We start from the raw sequence: 5,263 nt of genomic DNA on the forward strand, positions 1-5,263 counted from the left end.
ATGGGCATGTTTCTCATGATCCGGCGCCACAAGACCGCTGTCTTCACGGACGCCAAAGAGTCGAGCACCGTGTTCCAGCATCCTCAAGCGGCCGCCAGATGAGCAGCGGCTGTACAAGGACGGCCAGCTCATTGATGACGGAAAACTCTGCGCAAGTGTGGCTTCGACAGCACGGCCACAGGCCCCAGCCACAGAGGGCCTGGCCTTGCGAGCTTTTGAAGCCCTGCGCATTGCGCCCTTCTCCAGCCCTCGAGAGCTTCCAGCTGTGATGAAGCCACAGGATTCTGGAGGCAGTGCCAATGAACAAGCTGTGCAGTGAGGGCCCCAGGCCCACCCCCAGGGACCCATTCCCCTAATTATATATATAAAAGATTTGGCTGTCTTAAAAAATAAAGTATCCTAGACTCATCCAAACCCCCATTCTGTGTCATATAAAGTAGTAGATGGTTTTTCTGGAGAGACATTAGCATAATGCCCCTCTCTTGTCCCTAGCACTCCAAACGCAGCGCGTTCTAGATCCAAGACACACTAGGAATGGCTGCTCCTATCCTTCTCTATGGGATCTTAAAGGAGCTCTATGTATTTTTTCCTTTTGCCTAAAGATTTTTCCTGAAACGCTTTCTCCGTCTGGTTTTTGTAGAGCTTAGAGACAGGAACTCCCTGCTTGCTCTTCCTTGAGGAAGTTGGCTTCATATCTTTTAAGACAGTCTTAGTTAGGCTTACTATTGCTGCAATAAAACAGCACTACGGAAAAGCAATATAGGGTCCTGGCTAAGCCAGAGGCCTTTCTAAGCCAGGGGTCTACCTAACACTGGGTACTACCTTACATAGGGTGTGGGGCACGTGGCCCATGCCACCAGGGAATCCAGCATGGAGCTAGAGCAACATGGAGACATGTCCAAACCCTGGAAATCTTTCTCTTGAGACCAGCAGGAGCAAGGATTTCTCCCTCCCTGTTCTATGCCAGCATGCCCTGGGGCAGAGAGTCTCAACGCTTACTTCCGCTATTCTCAGAGTAGACACACAGACTGGCACCTAGAAATCAAGCAAAACAGCGTTTTAAATAAAGCTAATAGCTCAAAGACAAGGAAGTCCCCACTTGCTCTCCCTTGAGGAGGAAGTTGGCTTCTATACCTTTTAAGACCTTCTTGGTCAAGGTTACAATTGCTGCAATGAAACATGTAAATAAAGTTCAGTTAGCACCCAAGCCGCAACCAATGATATCTCTCCCCACTCCTCCAAGGTTCACTTAACCCTATTGACCCCAAATAAACTGGCACAAACTGTTTCACTGGGAAAACTCCAAGCTAAAATGCTGCAACACGTGGAGAGCTGCGTTGGAGAAGGCTTTCTCTCTCTCTGGGCGTGTACTGCCAGACTGCAACCCTTGGACCTGCCTGCCAGGCTAGGCTTTGTTCCTTCCTGGGGTGCCTAACCGCTCAGGTGCCAGGAGGCTCCGAAGGGAAGAAGCAGACCTGGGCAACTGTCGCTCAAAAGAACTGCAATCCCAGGGAGATCTGCAGGAGCAGTCCCCTCTGTTAGATCCAGCATTCACAGATGGGACAGATGTTGGGGTGGGGTAATTCACAGCGCTGGGTCTGTGACTGGGTGGTTAGCTGAGTCAGTCAGCCCTGCAGCTTTCCTGCGACTGCACCTCCAGGGTGAGCCCTGCAGCACTGCCCCAGCCAGCTCACCCAATGCAGCAGCCAACAAGAGGCAGGGCCAGCTCTCTCTCCCTCATGCCCCCCCGCCCCTCCCAAGCCATCTCACCCACACTATGCCACTAGGCAGGGGGCCAGCTCTCCCACTTGCCTCAGGTGAAGGGGATAGGGGTAGGGGTGGGGGCGGCAGAGGAGAGGAGGGGCCAGATCTTATGGAGGTATTTTCTCAGTTGAGGTGCCCTCCTTTTAAATAACTCTAGCTTGTATCAAGTTGACATAAAGTTATTCAGGGCAGGATGTAAATAAAAGTTTCTGGAAGGAACTGCATTTTATATAGAACCTTCTACAAGGCTGATTAATTAACTAGAACGTCAGTGATCATGGAGAAAATGGAATGTTGCAAGTACACAGGCAAGTTATCTTGGAATAATCTCTCTCTCTCTCTCTCTCTCTCTCTCTCTCTCTCTCTCTCTCTGTTTTTCGAGACAGGGTTTCTCTGTGTAACTTTGGCTATCCCGGACTCACTTTGTAGATCAGGCTGGCCTCGAACTCACAGCGATCCGCCTGCCTCTGCCTCCTGAGTGCTGGGATTAAAGCCGTGCACCAGCGCGCCCAGCGGAACAATCTCTTAACTGCTGAGCTGTTTCTCCAGCCCCATTGTCTTGAGTTGATAAGCAGCTCCTTTAATTTATTGCCCTTCTTTATATGTAAATTAACATTTTGTGGCTATTAGAATAATTATTGGGAGTGTACAGGGAGTGTACTAGTTTTCATCAAGCAAAAGGCTAAGATGGTGATCCGATAGCAACAGAAGCCTACAACAGGAACTTCCACGCCTTTCTAAAAAAAAAAACAAACACTATTTGGGATGGAGAGATGGCTCAGAGGTTAAGAGCACTGTTTGCTCTTCCAAAGGTCCTGAGTTCAAATCCCAGCAACCACATGGTGGCTCACAACCATTTATACTGGAATCTGATGCCTTCTTCTGATGTGTAGGTGCACATGCAGATAGAGCACTCATACACAAAAAAAATTAATAAAAATGTTATAAAAATAAAAACTAAAAACTATCTGCCTGACATTCACACCAGTGTGCTTGAACAGTGTCGTGGTGCGGTATGTTCTCTGTCCTGCTACCACAAACATGTCATGAAACTGTTAGCAAGTTAAGACGTGGATCTGGAGTAAACTTAACCTGGATTTATTACATTTGGCTCTAGAATAAACTCTTTCTTATACCCTTGATGTAAAAGTTGTGGTTTTGCATTGACAAGACCAGAATAGGTGAATTCAGATTCAGCATATTCTTGTCCCAATTAAGATTAAAACCCCCACTTTACTTGTCATCCACGGACCTGCAAGGATACTTGAAAGGATGCCTCCCTCTTCACACCTGTGATGACCAAACACTTGATAATGGTATGTGAGAAATGTCTGTCTTCTTTTTTTTTCTATCAAAGATAGTTTTCCCACTAAGGGCCAGTATTCCACTATTCTTTCCTTTCCATCCTGTAAAACTTTCATGCAAATCTTTTCATCTCTCCTACCTGGTAAAACTTTTGTTTAAAAAAAAAAAAAAACTGACCCCTTTCCCAGTGATTTTTGCCCCAGTTCATTTGAAACTAACCAATCTGGAGAACCTATGAGGTCGGACCCCAGCAGATAGGAAAATACACAGTCAACACTTACATTAGACTAAGGCCCTAGTGAACTTCCTTCCTCCCTGCTGTGTTCCTTAGCTCCATTTGGGATGGTGTGCATCCTTTTAACAAGAACTGCTTTGCCGAGATGCTTTTGTTTTCTCCCTGCATTTCTATGTGTGACACTAAGATTATTCTTCGTTCGTTTCCAATCATTTGCGGGCTCATCCAGACCTTCAAACACTTCTGGAAGAATGTTTGGATCTCCTCCCCCCCTGAGAGAGATGCCTGCCCTGCCGCTGCAATGGCTTCTGGGGTCTCTGTTGGATCAGTAAAGACCCCAGGACAGAAAGTTTCTCAGCAGTGTGGGAAGAGGTGCGGAGAAAGTGCCACAGTGACCCAGAAAATTGCACCGGCCAAGGTAAGAACTCCTCAGCCAACCGGACAACCTGCAGGGTTTTTTGAGTATAAATGAGTGAGAAGTTGTTACCTAAGGGACTCTAAATGATGTTCCATTTAGTTGACCAGAATGGGAAATAACCAGGCCAAACCAAGTTCCAAGTGAAAATAATGAAATGCAACAAATTCTAGCAGACAGGGGTGTCTTAGTTACTGTTTTCCTTAGTGTTGATGTTACTGTTACTATTGCTGAGAGAAGGCAGCTTGCTAGGGAGGGTTTTTAATTGGGTGCTGGCTTACACTTTCAGAGGATTAGTCCATTAGCAGCATGGTAGGGAGCATGGCAGCAGATGGGCAGTGAAGGTGGTACTGGAGACCTATCCGAGAGCTCACATCCTGATCTGCAGGCAGCAGGCAGGCAGACACTAGATCTGGCCTTGGCTTTAGAAACCTCAATGCCCACCTTTTGCGACACATCTCCAACAAGACCATATCTCTTAATCCTTCCCAAACACTTCCACTAACTGGAACAAGCATTAAAACATAGGAGCCTATAGCAGCTGTTCTCATGAAAACCACCATGGTGGTGGAAACCAACACTTTGGCTGGGCTAGAGGCTTTCTGCCCTGTTCAATACACCCCTCCTTGCCCCAAATAAAGAGAGTTTGAACAAAGCAAGAGCCCTACTCACATCCTAAGTTTGACTCCCTACCTTCTCTCCCTTTGGGCTGGGATTCTGCCTTCTCTTCTTTAACCTGGTTCCCACATCTGGGGGACTTTGAATCAGGTTTGGGAGAACAACAAACAGACATCCACTTGGTGTTGTTGGGTCCCCGAGCAGTTACTTTTCTAAAAGGGTAAAGTGCCATACAAGGGTACTGAGGTTTTAAGTCAGGATTAACTTTTTTTTTTTTTTTTACAGGTTGGTTTCTCATGGACTTAAGGAGAGTCTGATCTCAGCCAACAACAGCATTTTGAGGGAGACAAAATGACACCAAGGTCATGGTCTCCTTCCAAGCCCCAGAGAAAACAGGCTCACCTTTGGGAACTAGGTACATCTCCCCATCCTTCCCACCACCTTCATGGGTTCCTTGCCTAGCAACAGTGTGTACCGAGGAACCAAGGGGGAGATTAAAGCAAGATCCAGGTGGCAGTCCTCAGTGTTGACAACTTATGGTAGTCATAGCCCCCCCCCCTTCCTTGAGTTGAGACAGCGGAATTCCTTCACCTGCTTCTTTATGTTGCTATTTGGAGATTATACACCTGAGGGTAATTTATTCTGTTACATCTATGTTAATTTAGCATGAATGCTCATTTAAAATAATAAAGGGAGTGGCTCTACATTTAATCTGTGGGACGCACAGATCCCTCTGGGACTTGTGTGCTGATGGGGGATGGGCTCATTCTATCATGGAGCTGAACTTAGCCACAAGCAAAAAGTAACTCTGTGGCTGGCTGCCATCTTGACTTGTGACATCATCAAACGGCAAGAACCATGAGACTTCAATGACATCTTTGTTCACGTAGCAGGAGTCATAGTCCCCTCAAGGGATCACCTCACAT

The 5,263-nt window shown here is 46.9% G+C and overlaps 1 pseudogene across 1 annotated transcript; it reads left to right on the plus strand.

Annotated features, from left to right (window-relative positions):
• LOC311608373 (elongin-B-like) lies at positions 1–370 on the plus strand (annotated as a pseudogene). The gene has a single exon. The product of its transcript is annotated as an elongin-B-like (transcript).
• The last annotated feature ends 4,893 nt before the right edge of the window (positions 371–5,263 follow it).

This window comes from Acomys minous (genome assembly GCF_964271855.1).
Source record: "Acomys minous genome assembly, chromosome: 11".
Taxonomy (NCBI): Eukaryota; Metazoa; Chordata; class Mammalia; order Rodentia; family Muridae; genus Acomys; species Acomys minous.